The sequence below is a fragment of the Podarcis pityusensis genome (assembly GCF_964106645.2).
Source record: "Podarcis pityusensis genome assembly, chromosome: 7".
In the NCBI taxonomy this organism is placed as follows: Eukaryota; Metazoa; Chordata; class Lepidosauria; order Squamata; family Lacertidae; genus Podarcis; species Podarcis pityusensis.
Window position 1 is genome coordinate 61695600 of NC_138031.1, and position 19336 is coordinate 61714935.

Below are 19336 nucleotides of genomic sequence, written 5' to 3' on the forward strand. Positions count from 1 at the left end.
TAGTCCAAAAACAACTGGAGACCCAAGTTTGGAAAGCAGTGACCTACACAGTCATAGGCAGTTTGCCTCTGAAGACTAGCTGCTGGGGATCATGTGGGGAGAGAGTGCTGCTGCACCTGTATCCTGCTTGCGGGCTTCCCCCAGACACCTGGCAGGCCACTGTGAACACAGGATGCTGTACTAGATGGGCCTTTGGTCAGATCCAGAAGTCCTTTTCCATTTTCACTCTCAGGAAATCATTATATACTCAACAAAGCATGTAGCCTAAATCTCTGGATTGCAGCATTATTCACATACTACATGAAGTGCATTAACGGATAAAACATGCACAGTACATGAACAACTATGGCTTTTAGTGTACGATATATACAAACAGATTTAGGGTAATTGGCATAATTTCATATTGAGGCACAGAGATGATGAAGGTAGTGAAAGGAGTAAGGATGTACTCTGTAAAAAGAAAAAAAAAGCACCTCTCCTCAAACAATAAGACAGGTTCATCTTTGTGAAATTACCACAGAAAGCAGAGAAAGATGATGCAAACACCTGAAAGATCACAGCATTGTGCTTGAGTTAGAATTGCAAGTTTGCCATTTCTCTTTCCCTACAAACCTCCCCATTCAAATTGATTCCAGGATTCTTTTGGGCGGGGAGTGTTGAATAACACAGTGTGCTTCTGAAATGGCACTGAACAGTCAGTATTCTACCATTCCTTCTGTTTTCATTAGTAGGTTTTGACTACTGTACATGCACAGTTAGCAGTAGTTTTCAATAAACGTCTCTCCCTGTCCCACCATTCCACAGTTTTACCAATGTGCAGAGGCACACAGGGACACTGATTTAAGAACTGCAGAAAATGAATCCTGATGTGATCCTACAATAGCACGAAGATTCCTTTTTATGCAGTGTATGATGCACATGAAACTGATTCAAAAAATACTAATTTTTCATTTAGTAGACTTATTTCCTGCTCCCTCCCCAAGAGTACATATTTTTTAAATTCACAACTTTAAACTGGAAGACAGGCAGAACCAACCCATGTAGCAACAAAGTGAGAGAATTACTCTTATGAGCAGATAGCATAAAGTCAAGGATAGGTCTTTATTTATCAATATTTCAAATACTGGCTGCTACAGGTGCTGAAATGTCTCCTCCTCTTCCCCCACCTCTTTGGCATATTCACAGGAGAAGGGCCCTTACAGGAGCTTACTTTTGGATCCCTACAATCTGCATCAGTATGCACAGGTCAAACTCACCTGCATGGTTAAAATTACATAATATGACAAACTCCCACGTTCTGTTCCCTTATATCTTAGTAACAAATGAACTGTGCGCTACAGATGCTGTGTGGATTGTGCTCTGCATAGGAGCAGGGCACTTACAAGGGACCGGGAACTGCTCTGCCCAAGGAAGAAGATCCAACAAATTTCAAGGGGTAAAACCACGTGATGCATTAGGACTAAAACAGCAGCTGTAAAATTCAGATCTGAATGTTCGCAGTTACGTTGGCATCCTCCCTTACAGGATGATTCTGTTTTCCATACTGTGACAGATTTGAAGTGTGGGATGGCAGAGAAAGACTGCCTGCCTCTCTGTGTGTGTTGGTATGAGTATCTTTCTGTTCCTGTGTACTACAGGCAAGCTGTAGTACATGGGTCAGACGAGTATGTCATAAGAAAGGAGGCCCCTTTCTCTCAAGATCTCCTTCTCAGGGTTGCTTGTATATTGAGACCTGGCTTAGACTCAAGAAGCAGTGCTTGAATTACAGGAGGACAGAGGGGTCTTACTCTCTTAAGTTAAGCATTTTAGAAGAATACAAGGAGAGCATAATCTGGGTAAAATTGAGGAGAGGACAACCCTTACTTCCCCCCTCATAATTTGAACACTGCCCAAAAGGACAGAGGGAAACACCCCGATAGTGATAAGTGGCAAAACTGGGGGGGGGGGGGATATCTACCTGGGGTAATGTTCCAAAGTGCAAATACATTATTTTGCTTCTTCTTCTTTTGAATAAGCATTTTAATCACTTTTTCAACTCAGAAGATTACTTCCCCTGTGTGCCCTTTAGATAACATAAGCTTCATTCATTCTTTAATTTCCGAACAAAATACATTCTGGTCCAATAACATAAATTCATATGATTTTTCTTTGGGTGGCAGTGAGTATGTGCAATGTCTGTACCTGGAAGTTTATCCTTGTGGTGATCCCTGCTTACTTAAAATTGAGGACCAAGATATTAAACCAGGTAATCATAGTTGACACTAGTACAGATAGGAGAATGCTCCAGAACTGAAGCATAATCCCTCCCTGTACAAACACATAGACACAGCACTCAAGCTTGGGTATGATTTATCGTTTCAGCTTAGCATTAAACTAGAAAAAGTGTTTCAGGAAGGATATTCCATGTTACTGTCCTAAGTAACCTAGCATCATACGAAGCCATCCATTCCAGTCTCAAGTCCACAGAAAAAAAATATACAGCTGATAGTTAAAGCATTCCAGATTACTGGATGTTAGGCTAACCTCAACTTGCTCATTATGGGTTTTTGCATGACTCAACAACTCTATGCTTTATGTTCACGGGGTGGGATTCACCTAATCAGTGGAAGTCCTGCACAAAGACTTCTGCTTGCACAACAGGGCTTGGCCCCCTTCCCCATGCCCCCCCTCCAAATTCATTCTGGGGAGGCTGGGAGAACCCCCAGAACAGTGGGGGGGGGGAGGGGAGGAGAGGAGAACTGGTCCATCTAGCAAAGGTTGCAATACTTGCACAGATGGAACCATTGGAAGGGTGCAATGCTGAATTCCTCTCATGTTTTCTGAGAGAGGCGTAATGTTCCCTATTTCTAAGTGACCTTGTAGGCAAGTCAGGGCTCCTCAGTCATCAAAGGTTTACTGAACTGTCACTCTTGGAATACAGGAGTAGGAGGCATTGCTCAGCCCAACCTAACCACATCTGCTGTTGCCACAAGTCTTACAATCAGTCTGCAATAAGCCTTTTGCAGTAGATTATGATAATCTACCGGGAAGAAAAAAAGACAGTTAAGGGTAGATAAAGGTTATAAGAATGGAGTAGGGTAACACAATGAGGCTGAATAGTTAAAGAAACATGCTAAAAATAAACCTTGGGATCAAGTATTTCAGACCATTTCTTGCTTGCTTCAGCAAATTACTGCTCTAGAAAAGCTTGTTTTAGTAAGCATGGGAAATCTATTACTACTGCTTCCTGCATTAAAAAAGAAAAGAAACCAGCCAAGGTAGTAAAGAGTATTTTCACATTATTTTGTTAACCCTCTGTTGACAGGTATGGTTAAACGGCCCCCAAGAGTACTGAAAATAAAATGAATAAAACTTTTGTTATCAGTCTCTCACAACTCTATGTTCCAGATATTCCTCAATCATGACAGGGACCAAACTAACCTGTTGTGTTGTTGTTTTTTTAAGAGGAAAGGGCCTCCTAAATTTACTGAAAATTTGATATTATTTTTGCAAAATTTGGGTTCAGTTCTACTCCTATTGAAGTTATGGAGAAAACTGAAAAAAGCATAAGAATAAAGGTGCTGGGTCAAAGAGACCTTGCAAAATGCTGTTTAAATTTTTTTTAGTGTAAAGATGTGTAAAGATGTATACCCCAAACCTGTTATTCCATCATTTTGTGCCATGCTTACTACTGTGCCCCAAAACTGCATCTGCAAATGTTTGCAAGCGATCTGCGCCCTCATCTCAGGAGGTGACCAAGGTCAGTGGCTATCTTTAATCAAGGACTTTTAGATAACTGCATTGCTCTGTTCACAGAAAGGTATTTACAAAATGCATTGTTGAGTGTTTCCTACCCTTAGCTATAATTGCAACCAGACAGTTCCAGCAAACTCAAAATCTAGGCCCAACAGCGGTTGAGAAGCTAACAACACATTTGCATGGTTCCAGACAGAACCTAACAACTAGTTACAGGATTAGCTAATGAAAAAAATCCTGACCGCCGTTGCACATTGCAAAAAGTAAACTAGAAATTCCTCAATGCGTTCCTTTCCCACAAATCCAGAAATGTAAGTAGAAGCATTTTGGGTTTCTAAGAAGATTTAACACTTGTATAATATGTGCGAAAAGTAGGATTGACAATACCTCTTCTTTGTTCAGTGCACAGCAATCTCAGTCTAGAATTTGAAGTCTCAAAGCACTCTTTATATAAGAAAACTAAAAATGGCATAGACATCTGTGATCTGATGGTCTTCCAAATGGCATCCCCCCCCCCAAGGATAATGGGCAATGCCCATTTAAAAGCCTAAGTTTTTGCAACCAGAACAACCCACAACAGATAGAGCATCCCAAATAGACCTGGATCTGGACTTGATCAAACTCTGGGTTGAATCTAGAAACATAGCTACCTTGCCTAGGGTGTCAATAGGGTTAGTCTCTGAACTGATAGGGCATGCCACACCAGGAAAAGAAGAAAGTATCTTGCAGAAAATTTCAGCAACATTGTGCTCTATGTAATAGTTTGTTTGACCTACGCAAGAGTTGTGAAGTGCGGCGATTCTGCATGGGCTGCCTAAATAGCAAGTGCTATGTGTGTAAAGTCATGTGAGATTTTTGTTGCTGTTACTTATTTAAGTGTTTTAAAAATGTTATATGTATGCATGTCAGAGGTACAACATTTTATCTTATGTTTAAAGAACTGTGTGGTCATCCCACACCCTGTTCTTGGAGGTTTATGTACTTTACATTGTTGTTGTTTAGTCGTTCAGTCGTGTCCGACTCTTCGTGACCCCATGAACCAGAGCACGCCAGGCACTTCTGTCTTCCACTGCCTCTCGCAGTTTGGTCAAACATGCTGGTAGCTTCGAGAACACTATCCAACCATCTCGTTCTCTGTCGTCCCCTTCTCCTTGTGCCCTCCATCTTTCCCAACATCAGGATCTTTTCCAGGGAGTCTTCTCTTCTCACGAGGTGGCCAAAGTACTGGAGCCTCAGCTTCAGGATCTGTCCTTCCAGTGAGCACTCAGGGCTGATTTCCTTAAGCATGGATAGGTTTGATCTTCTTGCAGTCCATGGGACTCTCAAGAGTCTCCTCCAGCACCATAATTCAAAAGCATCAATTCTTCAGCGATCAGCCTTCTTTATGGTCCAGCTTTCACTTCCATACTTTACATAGTAGATTCCAATTAGTTGTGTACAACTTTATTGCATACTGGAAAAGTTTTCAATGAAGGTATGGCTTGTTTTTTACCTGCAAATTCTACCACACTTAATATATTCCTCTAGATGTTTCATTTTTATTGGTTCAAATATAGTAAATATGATTCTAAAATCAGATAGATATAGTCAAGTTTTCTATCAACACAGGGTTCACAAGACCAGTCCATTCACTCTTATATTTGATGTCTGGGTTTTTATTTTTATGTTGTGCTAAAAATAAAAATTGCTAAGCTACATTTGTACAATCACTGGTAGTAAACTTTAGACCATCACAGGCTTTCTATTCTTGGCACCATATTTTGGCACATAACACAAGATACCTCTCAGGCTCAGAGAGAGGCATCTTGTGTAATGTGCCAAATGAAGGCAACAGGATGGAATAGTTTTACAGGTACGTTTGCTTGAATATCCTGGGTGGCACATTGACATAAATAATCTAGAGCCTGATATTTTAGAGAAATGAAATACAGCATTCAAGTAAGGGGGGAATTAAGAAGCATTGGTGATTCAAAGGCATGATTTATGATGTAATTGTCACGCAGTGTCTCAGAATATGAGTTATGAGATTTTAGTAAAGCTGCACCTACAGACCTTCTTCTTACAATCTGATCCTATCTTCTTGCAAACCTGTGTGAAGACACAATGGCACATTAAATGCCCTTGTGTCAATGTAATGCAGTTTGTGCCATGTTACAGCCGTGCAATTCAAGTATCTTGCACCGGCTCAGTAATTGATTCATGTAGCCTATTACTGACTGTGATTGTCTCTCTCCAGTCTCTGAAGTAAGCCCAGCCTAGCCATCTGGCATCCTCAGACTACAGACGTCAAAAACCGAACATTGGACTTCAGTAGTGTAAAAATGTGCTCTAGTCCTGAACTTGTAATGATCTCAACAAAAACTGCCCAACATGCACCCATGTTAGTCAATGAGACCAAACTGGTAGAAAACAGAGAAAGTGGTATTGTGGGCCAACAAATCCCTACATTTTCCATATACTTCTGGAAAGCAAAAAGAAGAGCAGGGGGAAGAGAGTTAAAATGGGAGCTGTCATCATTTGAGCCTGCAGTGGTCCCAAACAGAAGTCAGAATATAAGGAAAGACCAATGTATTTTCAACATGATTCTGAAGTATGAAATATTAAGATTTTATTTATTTATTTTTAAATATGAGCTGAAATGTGACAAGCATACATCACCTGCCCTTAGCTCTTGCAACAAGACATATGGGAAACAGGCAAAACTACCTAAGTAAATTTGGGAAATTCATTTTTTAAAAAAATGTTTTATTAAGATTTGTCCTTTTAAATGCAGAAACAACTTTTTTGTTTTGTTTTAAGTACAATAGTTACCTAAAACAAAATTAAATTAAATTATTCCACCACCAGGCAGTTAAATTTATTCTACAGGGGGGAAACAACAAAACAACCACTGATTTTATTTTTAAGATAGTAAGTTGTAACTTTTTCTTCCTTGATAGCATATCCATCTTGTAAAAACTGCTTTGGAAATCTAGCAAAGTTACAAAAGTTACAAGCTAAAGGGACAGACAAGTAACTTTCTACTTGCAACAATTTTCAACTGAATAATCAAATAATTCCTGCAGCCTTCACTTATGGCTCAAAGCAGCAGAGTCTGGGTTTGAAAAAGCATAAGGCAAGTCTCATCATTTGCCAGACCTCCTGGAGCTCTCAGCAGCCAAGTAATTCCTCCCACTACTGGCCAAGCTTCATTAAGTTAATCAGGTGTTCATTCATTCAGTCATTCATTGAAGAAGAAAAGATGTATTTTTAAAAATACTTGTACGAGCTAGCAGCCACTAAAATGCACCAGCAAGGAGTGTGCCACACCAAGTCAACGCTGAAAGATTAATTTGCAGAGGCCTTTGAGGCTGTCAAATAGGAATTCATTTCATATTTCCCCCCAGGGTTTTTATTCTGCACACATACTTCTTGCTACGTATAGCCTGCCAAAAGGTGGCAATACAACAGGAAAATTGGGGTGCTGGTGGGTGAGAAATGAACGTTCTGAATGTCATGAGCAAGTTAAAACACACTGCCATTGTCCATCCTGTTGTTGCACACCCCCCCCCCCCAATCTCTTCAGTGCTGAGAAGCTCCAGGGGTTCCAATGCTCACCCAGGGGTCAGTTTCCTTGGAAGGCCAATGGTGACTGTGGTGTCTTTAAGCTATATGGTTTTATTAACACCTACATACAATCTGAAGGCAGGAGGGAGGGTCTTGCAGTGTTAACACACCAAAAGAATTTAATTATCCACTAGTCACAGCTTTGGATCCAGCACAGAGCTAGACATGTCTCTGAACCCACCTCTCACTGAGTCATCTCCCTGGCTTCCAGCTCTCTCTCAGACAGCAACTCTCCCCCCCCAGCCCCCCCCGCCTTGCCCTTTTGGTTGTTTCTCACTTAGATGTAACTACAGTGGTACCTCGGGTTACATACGCTTCAGGTTACAGACTCCGCTAACCCAGAAATAGTACCTGGGGTTAAGAACTTTGCTTCAGGATGAGAACAGAAACCGCGCGGCGGCGGCGTGGCAGCAGCGGGAGGCCCCATTAGCTAAAGTGGTGCTTCAGGTTAAGAACAGTTTCAGGTTAAGAACAGACCTCTGGAACGAATGAAGTACGTAACCAGAGGTACCACTGTACTGCAACTCAACTCATTCATTTCAAGTTCTCAGATGAGCACTAAAGTGGCCAGCTGGTCATCATCTTCAAAGAATCTTGCCTGGCCAGTTCCCCAACCTCCCCCAAACTCAAAACGTTACTATTAGTGGTAGAAAATCAAAAAACAAAACGAAGTGTGTCTTTTTATTTTTTAACACATTCTTTATTGCAGTAACCTTCAACCTTTTCAGACAGGGGACCCACCAAACATGTACTTGGGGCCCCATTTCTTCATTTTTTAAACCATAGATGGGACAGTGCTGCTGTTGGAACCCACCTTAGATCACTGGCATGGTAGTGCGTCTCAGCTCACCAGCTGAAGACCCATGTTTCATTGAGACATACAAAATCAAGGCTTAAACCTTGAGCAATTTAAAACAGTCAGCTCTGATCTCCCAGGGTGGAGGGTTTCCATTGGCTTCAGTGATTTAAAGAGACAACCAAGCATGTGCACACACACAAACACACACAGTCCAAGTACATGTGGTTCATGGATTGGTGGTGAGCTGTGAGACCACAATTAAAAACAGAGACAAATGTTGACGGTCACTTCTAGAGCAAACAGAGAAGCATGCTGAATTAATGCACAGGTGCTTCTGCATGCCGATGCAGCGATACTCAATATGCAGGGGGAAAGGGATGGGGAAGCATTATTAAGCAGCAAGTAAGTATTGCTAGGTTTCCTCACAATCCATGTCACCGAGGCATTTGTCAGTCAAGAGACATTACTGCTTCACAGTGGTAAAAGGCTAGAGAAAGCCCAATCTCAGTAAGTGCTCATATATTCTTGAGTTGTCTTCGTACACCCATTAAAGCTTAAAGCTATTAATTGCCTTACTAAAAATGTACCATTAAACATCTCACTTTACAACGGGGATAATCCTTTGCTTGGATCAATGCAACAGAATGTCTCCCCCCACCCCCGTTCTTCTCCTCTCAGAAGTTCACTTTTAAAAAATGAGGTTAATAAACATTTGAAGTCACTGTAGTAAAATCGTATGCAATTGAAATCCCCTGTTGTATCTTATAAAGCCTGTGTGTGTGTGTGTGTGTGTGTGTGTGTTGCATGCACTTTACGCGCATGCATTATGGGTGTCAACTGACTAAATTCTCTAACCGAAAACATGGTCACCTCAGTAGATTTTAAATATCTAAATGACTCCCAAAGGGTACAACTTTGAAATTTGTACTAGATAGATATTTCCAAAAATGAGGGTGCGATATCTCTCTCCTGAAAGGCTGGCAACTGCACTGCATGAACACATTGATGGCTTTCAAGAGGGACTATGCATATTTTTAGGAGATCACATCATCTCCTGCCAGAGTTAATTTGATAAAATACTGAGCTCTTTCAACATGCCATGGAAGATGGAAGACTGATGTATTAGCAAAGAGCTAGTCCCAAGCTATAATGAGCGCTTTACATTAGTATAAAAGCAAGATGATCTAACTGTTTCCTGGGAAACAGGCCTTCTTGATATATAGTGGTAAACCTTCTGGGAATAGAACTGCAGGTTTTCTTCTAGCAAAAGCTTCCAACATTACTTATTCAGCACCACTTCATGCAATACCATTATTCCAGTTGCAATTGTATAGGTAATAAAAGGAGGGAAAAATCACCGAGTGTGCTCATGACTTCTTGCTGCTTGTCAAAAAAGAAAAAAGAAAAAAGAAAGAGAAAAGCATACATACTAATTGCATTTATCTTTGTGGCTGCACAGTCTTGCCAAATCTATAAAAATCCAAACCTAAATGCTTTGACAGCGGGGTGGGGGGTAGTACCCAGGAATCGATGGACAGGAACAGACTTTGAAAACTATCTGATTTATTAGCTTTCCTCATGCTTTAAAATTTGAAAGAAAAATGTAAACTTGGGATGAGTCCTGATAGCTGCGGGACACAAGCACCCAAAGAAGGATGTGCAATGGTTACAGTTAACACACAGGTGGATATTCAAAGCATACCCAAGAGAATCCTACAGTGGTAGCTCGGGTTACGAACAGGTAACAAACTTTTTGGATTACGAACACTTCAAACCCGGAAATTAGTGTTCTAGGTTGCGTATTTTTTTGGTTTACGAACCTACTCCATTCAGGGGTGCACTTCCGTTTTGAGTACAACACTTCCGTTGTCCAGCAGCGGAGAAGGGGGTTGTCACAGCGTTTCCTGGAGCCACGATGGAGCGAAGCTATGCGCCTGCCCGCCATCTGGTTGGAGGGCGCGCAATTCCTCCCCCCCCATGCCACTGTGGGAGGCACAAGCGCTCTAGGGAACATTTCCCGCAGCAGCGTGGGGAGGGATCTGTGTGGATCCCAGTTCAGCTACTGATTGATTGATTGTGTGACTGAGGAGATGGATAAAAGCCCCCCACATCCAAACAATGACAATCATCAGTGCAGGTAAGAATTTTTTTTAATTTTTATTTTGATCATCTACAATACTGTTTTATTTATTTTATAGTACAGTACATTAATTATTGCTTTCATTTTATGGATCAATGGTATTGTTAGATAGTAAAATTCAAGTTAAATTGCTGATTTAGGGGTTGTTTTTAAAAGTCTGGAACGGATTAATCCATTTTGCATTACTTTCTATAGGAAAGTGCGCCTTGGTTTAAGAATGCTTTGGTTTTAGAACGGACTTCCAGAACAGATTAAGTTCGTAAACCAAGGTACCACTGTACTTTCCTTCATACTTTCTGAACATCTTTCATACACGTGCTATGCTCCAAAGCTCATCTCTTCCCATAGATCTAAGCAACCCTTCAGTATCTTTGCACATGGAAGCTGCTCTTAGTCTACCGGATCTCTAGAAGAAAGGAGTTAGTTCCTTCTCACATGTGGTTGCATCCGGAAACGATTTTGCTTACCAACTTGCCATGCCCTGTGCTCCACGGCAAAAGAGGCCTATGGCTCCACACCAACCTGATGGCTAAAAACAAGGTTTGGGGGGGATGGGCAAAGGTAACCCTTGCTCTGATAACTGCTGCTGTTCCCCTCCGGCTTGGCTGCAAAGAAAAGGGTGTTTTGTATAGAAACTTTCCAGGCTTGTATCTGCTCAGATATGACCAACGTGCTGCACTAAAAGCCTAAGAGACACAGAGAGAGCTCTTTGCAAAGTCTAGAGAACTAAATTCATCAGCTGCCAAGAGCCAAATCTTACCCAGTTCAGTTAACACGGCACATGATGATCGCACATAATTCAGAGTCAGGGTTCAATTGACTCCAACAAGTAACTCGAGGAAAGGAAAGTATATGTTAATGTGCCATTGCTAGCGTATAGTTTATCATAATCTCAGTGATGTCTCCTCATGACCACTCAGTATAAAAGCTTTCACATTTTCTAGACCAAGCTGAAATAATATTTCAACTTAATTCAAAGGGAAGACTTCTCCCTTTCCACTGCTTACTGATGCTTGTGAAGATGAGTCCACTAAGCATCTCTTTACTCATTGTAAATTATTCCAAATTACAATCTAGAAAATAAAAGAGAAAGAAAAACTTTTTTCAAAACTAGGGACTTATTTCAGCATAAAAATGCACAGGAGTGCACTGTAATCACTTAAAACGCCACAAAAGGGGGGGGGAACACAAATAAATAAAAATACATGGAGGCTGCTGTTTTGAAGCACAAACTATCTACACACACTCTCACTCCTGATTTGTACTACCTAAACCAAACGTAAAAAAGTGTGTTGTTTCATCTGGGACACACACTGTATAACACCAACACACACAAAGGCATTACAAACAATTACCAGCAGTTTTGCTATCCTTAAATGACCCTGGCAGGTGGGTTACTCTTGTGGGGAACACACACTTCTCTTTCTCTATTAATAAAGCTTAAGTGTGAACAGCATGTGTGTATTATGTGTGTGAGAGCGTTCACTTGCAAGGAGAATAAATTATAGAGTTACTAGATTTTTAGCAATCACCCCTTGCAGCTGTGATAAAATACAGGAAAAACAAGGAACTTTGTCAAAGAACAAAAATGTTACATACAAAGGGTGTTAAAAACCCTGGCTCAGGATAGCAATGGCCCTTAATGAGATATGAACAATGTACAAAAAAGGCCCGAGAATGTAGATGTTCTCAGACAACTATGTAGAACAGGCACAGGCAAACTCGGCCCTCCAGATGTTTTGGGACTACAACTCCCATCATCCCTGACCACTGGTCCTGTTAGCTAGGGATGATGGGAGTTGTAGTCCCAAAACATCTGGAGGGCCGAGTTTGGCTATGCCTGATATAGAACAAGGATGGAGAATCTTCTACCATGGGTTGTTGAACTACAGAAAAATCAAGCAGGTTCCACAGATCTCTCCCATCTAAGTAAGGTTTTGAATTCTTGGATAAAGTTAGCTATCAGGCACCCCTCCTTGAGGAAAGGGGTCTTCTGGTGCTGACTGGCCTTGCGCATGAGGGGCTATGTATCAGGCATCTCCAAAGAGAGCGCTTGGAAGATGTAAATTGAGCTGGCTATCAGCTGTCCAGTGCTGGGCAGCCTCTTGTAGGAGGTGGGACCCTGCAGACCAGGCAGCTGCCAGGTGGCTCAATCTGCGCTTTCAAAGCTCTTCTCAGGTGGGCTGGATGAAATTCAGCAGCTGGATGGGCCAGACTGAGTCTGTGATGTTTTTGCATCTGTTTAGTAAAGAAGGGCGGGATATAAACTTAAGAAATATCTGCAGTCACTAGTGTGGTTTATTGGTTGCATTACTGTGCGCCTTCACATTTCTCTGTGGAAATTAAACATCAGAAGCTGTTTGTTGTTCAGACCAAATTGTGAGAGGGGAAGGTAATCTGCTAGCAATCCCCCCCCCTTATTGTTCTTGAGAATGCTATAAAAGTATTGTTTTCAATCTGAAATTTCTATACTGTGATATGTGCAGCTAAACAAAGAAGCCCTCGGGGAGACGATGCACCCTTCTTTTGCACAGCCACAATCCATTCAGAGAAAAACTGATTCGTCTTTGTGGGTGGTTAATATATCCAGGGCCCTTTTTCCCCAACCGGAACTCAGTTCTTGCATCTCTCAGATGGGCACCACTGCCATTATCAGAGAACAAGGGTGAGTTCACGATGGGTTCCAGAATCTCTTTTTCTAGAAGAATAGCACTGAATATATCTAATAAAGTTTTACATAGATCACAACTTTTTAAAGCTCTCATTTAACATTCAGTGCTGGCTTCTATACAAGCTGCTATATTTAAATCATTAATCTAAAATGTTTCTATTGGGACTTATTTTCCACCACAATGTGATTTTTAAAGATCACTTCTCTTTTGCAAGTATGTGGATGGTGGTCTTGGGAGTTGGCCAGCACCATGTGTTCAGCTGTACAGGTATTTGGGGGGCGGAAAGGAGAAGAGAAGTGATGCAAGTTAGACCAGTTAACTGTAGACCAATCTCCAACTTGATCTCACCCCAAGAAACTGTGAAGAGCAGGAATTAACTATAAAGTGAAAAGCAATGGTAGCGGGGAAGTCAAAGTGTTTCTTAAGAACTGGTAGGCATGCTGTACTGTACCATCTCTGTCATTTATGATCCACATACTACAGCAAGATTTTACATTATTATTATTATTAGGTTCTAAAGGACACGCCTTGCCATCACTTAAATTAATCACTTTATGAACATTTTGAAAGAGCTTTTGGAATAAGCCGGAGAAATAGGAGATTATGAAGATGCAAAGATGTCAGAATACAAAACAAAGGCTGCAGACCAAGCCCCTGGCTGCAAGTGACAGTGCCTAATGGACAAGCTCTGCCCTCGCTGTATCTACAGACCTGCCCCTGCTAGCCAGGTTGTGAGGTGTGGGAGAGGTATGAAAAATATGTTCCTTCACTGCATCAGCTCCCAGGTCAGTGCAGTAAAGAGGCCCAGATTGGGCCCACTGCCATCATGCAACAGCAGTGGGGCTGGCTAAAGAGGCTGAGGACCCTGTCCTAGTCCACCCCTTCCCCAAATGCCCCATTTCAGAGGCTTCTGCTAGCTACCATGAATGGGGATACCTCGGACAGTAGCGTCTACCTTCCTGCACGTTGGGAAGCTTCTTGGTATTGGGAGTTGGCAGGAATGGACACAGGAATTCCCCCCTTCCAACGCCATCTAACATGGTAGGTCACACTTTGGACTAATCTTTAAGTGTTGTCTGAGGTTTAACTTGGAACAAGCCAATTTAGGAAATGTTTAGTCCTGGGGCTGATACAACCTTTGACCCCAATGTCCGTGTACATTAACAACCTAAGTGGGTTCTTATTCGCTCCCCTCTTCATTATCATTGTTATGTATTGAGGTTCTCACCCTGGCCACCAGGGGGTATTGTGTATATAGTTTTCACTCAGGTCCACGTAAATTAATTTAGGCGGGAAACCTTGGGCTGCTGTTACAATGGTGACAGCCGGCTGCCTATAAAAACAGGCCGGCTGAGCTGTTTGCGGTTCAGTTCAGTTCCAGCTTACTTATTAAGAACTACTTGGAGAAATCTCTGTGTCGTCTGCTATGTCCACCCACTACCTAATAATCATCATTCACATGGCAAGTCATCCTCTTTTCCCTCCTCCAGGCTTCTGAAAGAGTCAAGCGTGGAATGTGAGGTCTATAGAGTCTGTGGATTGCAAATTCTTCTGCTTCCAAGGTCTTAAATTGGCATTAAAGGACGATATGCCAAGTCCTGTACCAATGAGGTGAACTGGGGAAACTGATGAGGACAACTTTCATAGTGGGTACGGGTATAAAGCTGTGAAACAAAGCCTAGTTTAAAAGGCGGCAATAGGCTTTTGCATGCCCCACATCTGTCACATAAGGCCTCATGTCAGAAACTGGAGTGATGATATAGGTCCACTCTGTGCCAGTTTTACTCCAATTTCTAGGAGGAAAGTTGCTAGTGTGGGAAAGACCTCCAGAACAGACTCCTCCATTATGGCCTGGGGCTTTTGATATAACCTTTGGGGTGCAGGAAAGAACTAAGCTAAGCTGCAAACAAAAATGATATGAGAAGGGCCCTGTGAGGTCCTGATTTCACTGTGCTCTCTTATTTGTTTATTTACTTCTGCTTTTACTATTTTTATTTACAAGAGGTGGCAAACAAAACAAACACACAGCCGATACTAAGGAGAACTAAGGCACGTAGAGAAGGGAAAAGTGGTAGCCAACTTCTTCGCAACATCATCTTTTAAATACCTCTGTTATATCACATGACGAAAACAAAATACAGATAACAAATAAGAGAGAGCAATACTAACACAGTGTTGGTTGTTATCAAACTTCAAGCTCCCCCAAGCTATCAATTAGTAGCTATCAGCTTCTTAGCACCACAGCTCCTCTCAGGTTCAGAAATAGCACCCTTCGTTTCCCAATGTACTTTATTAACAAAGTCAACCTATAGCAAACAATTTATAATTCTCTGCAAATCCCTTGATAACACATTTCACATTCTCATTCACAGCTTTTAAATGATCAGTTACGTAAGAACTTTGATGCTGTTGAAGATGTTAAGTGCACCTGTAGCACATAATAATAATAATCATCATATCATATCATATCATATCATATCATATCATACCATATCATATCACAGCTAACAGGCCAGGAATCAGAGAGAAAGATTTGTGAAATCTTATGATGAAGGCTGGTATATAAGTCTAATAAATAAATACAAAATAAATGAATCAAAACTCAATGAAAACATCTTCCTGGTGCAAATCAGAAACACGGTGGCCATATTTGGATGACCACCCAAGGCTTCATCAGCCATGGACAAATACTCCTCCCTCACCACTCTCCCCTTCCCATCGCACAGATCCTGGCTCACATTTAACCAGAGTTCCCAATTATGTCCAAATAGGGTTTCTCTAACTTAGTGTTGGTTAACAAACCTGGAAAATGAGTCAGGATAGTTTTTTGGGTTTGTTCACTAACATTAAGCCAGACTTCCCTGGGTCAGATGTAACAGGAAACTCTCGACTTAATGTGAGCCAAGATCTCCATGCATGTGCAGAATGTGAGGGGAGGAGCACATGGCTATGCTACTCATCCGTAGCAGTTTTAAAAGCTGCGGAGAACTGACTGAACACAGCCACCAGACACTAGGCCTCAGAATGTTTTCTTGCTGTATTATAAAACCTGTCTTTGAATAATATATTCCTCCCCCTACCCAAAACAAGCAGTCAAAAGAAAATCTTGCTCTTAATAACCAAGACAGATTATTTTTGAGTTTGTTTGCTGTGAAACATTTCCCTTCAAACCCACTGGGCTGGCGAGCTACACAGAATCCATAATTTCTAGGATATTTTTTTCCTAGGAGGATTAGTTAAACCATGGTTTTAAGAGGCAAATGAAGTTTTTGAAGCATTTGCCCTGGACACAGGATCCAAAACTTGGAGAAGCAGCCCATCCTTCATGTCCCTTTCGAAGTGGGAGAAAATATAATGTTTAGGGTGAGAATTTGGGCTGGGGCAGCTGTTGGTGGGCTGGAGTTCTTATCAGGGCTGTCTTAAGCATATGCGGCGCCGGGATGCGAATTTCCGCCTGGCACCCGCCCCCCTGGTTGCCCAGTCCCAGGCGTGCAGGAGGGCAGAGCCAGCCGGCCGCCTCAGTGTCTCGCTGGCTCGGCTGCCCCGGAACTTGCGGTGCAGAGCTGCCCACAGCAGAAGAGCCTGCCGCGGCGCTCTGACCGACAGACGGGCTCTTCCCTGGACTCAACTCTCAGGCCTCGAACTCTCGGCCTGGCACCCCTGAGAGCCCAGCACCCAGGTGCCCCGCACCCCTAGCGCCTATGGGTAAGACGGCCCTGGTTCTTATGATACTAGATTTACCTGTGTTTTATTTTATAAATGTGATCTCGTGATGCTTTGTGCTTTTATTTATATACTATTATAAGTTTTCGGAAAAGTAGGCCATCTGTGGGATATAAAGCTGTCAGTCAAGTCCAACATCCCAAGAGAGGACTAACTGCCTCTATGTGGCAGGCAGTTTTGTCGGTTGGTTGGTTGGTTACTGCAAGGAGTGTTAACTGGTAACTGCTCGGATGCAGTCTTCTCATGACTCACTACTATCTAGTATATAGTTTATCTGTTATGTAACCTAAGCCTGCCTTCAGGAACAACTCTGTAAACCTGAATGAATCCGATAGTAAAGTAGTTTATGTTAATATGATTCAGATTCATGTGTGTTGTCTTTAAGAGGGACAGAAAGGGATTATCAACCAGGTATCAACCAGCACTGGCTCCCGGCCTCTAGAGTTAGGTAAGCGCACAACCCTAGAGTCTGTCAAGACTGGCCCGTACGGGCAGGGGTACCTTTACCTTTACCTATAATTATTGATAGGACTCAAAACAAGCTAGCAACCCGTTTGTCGTTGCATTAACTAAAACAGGGGATCGTTTAAACTCTACTAAATTATATAAACGTTTCCGCACTATCTAGAATAAAAAGGGCCCTTCTAGTTTAAAGAATGACACTAACGGTAGACATTGTGTAATTTCTACTATACCAACAGAATGCTGAAAACTACATTTTTTAATTTTAAAAAATAAGGGAAGTTTCTAGTAATGACAATTTGGTATGAATAGATAATTTGGTATGAATAGACAATAGATTCCAATACCTTTAGGCAAATCAGTATATAATGGATGATGTGGTGTAGCCCCTCTCCTACTGTTTATTTTCTAATGAATATTTTTATTCATTTTTAGGTCAACAGGAGTATATAACCAACCAAGAACATCACACTGTATTGGTCTTTACAACCTCTTCAATGTCCGCATTGGCTCAGTTCAATAAATCATTCCACAGGCTCAACTCCTCTCATATTGTTAAGGGTGGCTGATCCTGCTTTAGGCGGTCCGCCTGCTATTAGGGCTATGCATTAGATTGGAATTTAGAAAGCTGAGAGAGATGATACCCAGGTTCTTGGCACTTATGATACTGGGTGGCCAAAGCTCCTCACTTTCAGTCAATGACAAAAGGAGAACAAACTTTCTTTTCCTGATGAAGGCAGTAAATGGATAAGAGAGGACAGCACCAGCTTACCTGGGCATCATTCTCTTCATCAATCCCAAATATAAACAGATTATTTCTTTCTTTGGAGGGGAAATGAGGGATGGGGAAAGGGATGTTTTCTCTGACACCACACAAGGTCTTCAGGTTCACACGACCTTAAGTAGTAGCTGGCACTGCCATCTCTTCAAGTTGCCAATTTGCACACACAAATTTATGGCAACAGTAGAGATGAAGCACCTGAAATAAATTATCCTATTTTGGTGAGCAGGGAAGGAGAAGAAAAATGGTGAACTGTATACAGTATGCATAGCATAAAGTTTATCTTGCCCAGATTGTTGGATCTCAGATATGGCAATTTTAAACTGTCACCAAAAACATAAGGCTTCTTATTGCTTCCTCTTTGCTTTGGAATAAAACACCAAAGTATAAGAAAGTGAGGGCTTCACAGTTCTGGCTCCAACCAGCAAATCTAGATTTCTGCATATCAAAGCCACTTCTAGTTCACTGAACAAAGGCAGTCTGTAATGTTCACTTTAGTGGCTATGAAGCAGAAGGAAGGAACAAGGGAGAAAGATGGTTCAATTAGGCTTCAGAACTTTAGACAAAGGTTACTCAAATAAGCAATGTACTGAAACTATGAGTAGCATTTCTGCTCTGTAATTTGTAATAACATGACACCTCAGCTTGCGCAAAAGCACCACAGTGTATACTAATAGCACCCTTATTATTAGATTTTCTGCATGGTTACATAAGCCCATAAAAAGAAAAAAAATGTAAATGATTCAAGAAGATAGTGTTGCAGTTTTCATGAAGTCTTTAATAATCTGAGGCCTGAGAAAGATCCCTGCTGGCAAGAAACTATCAATTTTAATGCTTCATTAAAACTGTTCTTTTGAGTATTTTAAAAAGAAAATGCTGATAGGCAAATGAAGCAAAAACATTTTTTAAAGTAAGGGTTTTGTGCTAATTTCTGCCATTAGATCTTTCATGCTTATCCTGAAAAACTATATGCATAATTCTTTGTCTGCCCAATAGGTCTACTTTGCCCTATAGGATAGCAGGTTTGTGTGTGTGTGTGTGTGTGTGTGTGTGTGTGTGTGTGTGTACACATAATATATATATGGGCCAAGTAAGGGCAAAAGAAAGGAGGATTGTGCAGAGATTCTGATGATCAGAAAAGGCTAATTCCTTGCTGCATTGCAAATTATAATCATTGTGATTCTTTCCTACAAACTGCTATGAAAGTCTAGTTAATATTCTTTAGACAAGAGTTATCTTCTAAAAAGTGCAGCAAAGAATACTCATAATCCTGAAACATTGATAAGCCCCACAGATTCATAGAATTGTAGAGTTGGAAGGGACCCCGAGACCCCTTTACTTGTAAAATGCTAGTGTCAATTTATTTACTTTTGAAAATAAGCATTAATATCAAGTTAATTTTGTCTAGACTGAAATGT

At 41.4% G+C, this 19336-nt stretch overlaps 1 protein-coding gene and 1 long non-coding RNA gene across 22 annotated transcripts in view; one reads left to right on the forward strand and one right to left on the reverse strand.

The window, feature by feature from the left end:
• Nucleotides 1-19336, reverse strand: part of ATXN1 (ataxin 1) — a 226022-nt gene that overhangs the window by 13779 nt on the left and 192907 nt on the right. The window contains exon 1 of one of the 21 annotated variants that reach the window (XM_081015289.1): nucleotides 16694-17085. The exons of the other annotated variants lie outside the window; for them this stretch is intronic. The gene's annotated coding sequence lies outside the window, so the exon portion shown is untranslated. Of the gene's footprint in view, nucleotides 1-16693; nucleotides 17086-19336 lie in introns of those variants that run through there. 21 annotated transcript variants of the gene reach the window in all.
• On the forward strand, nucleotides 16322-17678 carry LOC308482308. The gene is made up of 2 exons (XR_013989197.1): nucleotides 16322-16657; nucleotides 17573-17678. It is a non-coding gene; the product is annotated as an uncharacterized lncRNA (long non-coding RNA).